This window comes from Lactuca virosa, chromosome 9 (assembly GCF_052849685.1).
Source record: "Lactuca virosa cultivar CGN04683 chromosome 9, Lactuca_virosa_CGN04683_v6, whole genome shotgun sequence".
Classification (NCBI taxonomy): domain Eukaryota; kingdom Viridiplantae; phylum Streptophyta; class Magnoliopsida; order Asterales; family Asteraceae; genus Lactuca; species Lactuca virosa.
The window spans coordinates 295,729,933-295,732,678 of record NC_136434.1 but is presented as its reverse complement, the minus strand read 5'-3'; positions in this window follow the sequence as shown (position 1 = coordinate 295,732,678).

Here is a 2,746-nt window from a genome sequence, read left to right as displayed (position 1 = left end):
ATTAAACTGAGAGACTTTTCATTTTATGTAACCTATGTGTTTCTTAATGGACTTTAAAAGGGTGACTTTTTGTAATCCATAACTTGAGGACAAATTATGAATTCCATTAAAACACATCAAGATCAAGAATTAAGCTAACAAACTATTTGCAAGTAATTCATATGATCTTCTAAACTCATAAGTATATGAACATTCATATCAACAATTTCAAGAATCATAAATAAACCATACAAAGCTTGAAATTTTGATAATAACCTTTGAAATTGGATTAGCATAATCATTACCACATCAAAAACAAGTTTAAAGGTTCAAAAAACAGTTTGGGGTAATGATCCTCATCTAATACCAAGCAAAACCCCGAAATTCTGCAAAAAGGGGCATCACCACATCGTGGTAAAGACTGCCACGTCGTGGTGAGCAGTCAGATGCAAAAAATGCAGAATTTCAACTTTTAAAAAAACATGTAGCATCAAGTATCAAGAAAACAAACCTGGCTCTGATACCATTAGTGGGTTTTGAACATTCTAACACTCCAAAAGGTGTACATGCAACCCTAGAAACGTTGGATCTATGTTTTACTAAGGTACATGCAAATTTGATTTCCAAGGTTCTTAACTTATCTAGCATGGCATGGGCAACTTGAATCATAAAAGCAAGTAAGAAAAACATACCTTTCTTGTTTCTTGGATTCCTTGAGAACCTTGTGAGCCTAGCACCTCAAGTCCGATGCCTCAAATGTCTCACACAACACCACAACACTTGGAATAAAATTGAGAGAAGACACTTATCACTCAAAATCGGCTACCCCTCTAGTTCGTCACTTAGTGGCCGATTTTGCTTACCATGGGGCTTCTTGTATAGTGTGCCACATGTAGGGTTACTCCATGTAAACCCTAATGTGCATGGATTTTCATATTCCATGAACAATGGGTTTATAACCTCCATGGACTATCCATGGAGCACCTTATGGGTTTTAGCCCAATTAATATAAATCATCGATCGTTAGCCCACTATACAAGAATGGATGATTTACACAATCAACCCCATATATTTAATTACTCTCTTTTTGATCACTTAATTAATTCCAAATTAATTCTTGATCAATACTAATTAAATAATATTATTAATATATTAGAACTTATAATATATTAATAAAACTTAAGTGTACTTTCTCTCATTTGGTCTATCCAAGTGTTGCAATGCCATGCAACCTAAATGGACCATGCCAAGAGGCTCAAGTACATAACAGAAATAGTTATGGACTTAGACACCTTATCCAACATCGGCCGTTACCAGAAATACATGTTCAAGCTTTGTTAAGCACCGGCCGTTAGCAGATTGATCATTGGAACGAGAGAGGGTTTGGGAATCCTTCAATTCTCGTATGCTGAGCGGACTTAGTTGAATCTATGTGGGGGAGAGTTATTCAGATATCCAGGATAGAAGCGAGTGTGAGACAAGGATGCATCTCATATTCCCCTTTGGGGGAGGAAAGGCGGCCTTAGGGGCTAACTGAATATAGGATATCATGGATGGGAGTTCGGGAAACTCCCCAACATTTGGATCATGTCGTCTGATGTCATATAGCAGACTTTGGGGAGGGAGCCAGGTAGAATTCCATTCAGTGTTTGAGTTCAGTTAGGAGGATAGACCGGTTGGGCGCTCAACGTTGAGATGTGTTCGGATTGATAGATGAACGATAGGACTATGGTCAGTGATCATGTGAGGGTGAAAGTGTTGTAAGACTACGGGGGAGCCGTAGCATTCACTAGCATTCGGATAGTGTGGAAAGTGTTGTAAGACTACGGGGGAGCCGTAGTATTCACTAGTAGTTGGATAGTATGGAAAGTGTTGTAAGACTACGGGGGAGCCGTAGCATTTACTACCAACAGGAGAGTGTGGAAACTGTTGTAGGACTACAGGCGATCCATAGCTATTGAGAGAAAAATTTGGACACACTTGAACAAATGTTAGAACAAGTATAGTTGTGGAATAGTTTATCTCAAGGATCTAAAAGCTCAACAATAATAATAAGTTAGAGTTAGATAATTAGAAAGTTAGGTGCGGAAATGTAAGGAAATATAAATGACAGCATATATTATATCAACTATACACATAAGTTGATTCTTAACAAGGAATGCATTCACACCAAGTTAGTAAGTGAGATCAAACTTAGTGATTAAGTCAAAAATGACTTTCTCCGAAGGGAGATAATAATCTATTATATTTAAGTGAACTTTGAGAGTAAGAAGGTGATGAGAGTAATAACACAAGATATGAGATTCAAGATGCGAAGTGTTATTAGATGTATTTGAATAAGAAGGATTGAGCTCTATATATAGAGACTCAAATATTACATTTGTTTAACTATCTAAGCGTAGCCATGCAAGGCATACTGGACAAAAGAGAGTATTATATGAAAAGCAGATAAAAAGCTAAACTAAGAAAGCTAGATAGTGAACTATGGATGATGTTGACTTCAGATTGGGTTGTTGAATAGAGTTGACTGCGGATCTTGGAAGGCTGCGGTAGACCAAGTTTAAGAGGGTCACTTATATGATTCAACAATTCCCCCCTAAGTGACCTCTTTAACTTCTCTTCAGTTATCGAGTTTTAGGAACTTCATGAGAATCCACCAAAACTTTCTGATATTCTCTAACCAGGTGATTCTCCTTAAATTTTCGAACTTGACTTCGGCAGTTGTGTGTTTTGACTTTTGAACTGCGGTTCTACAAATTTCAATTTG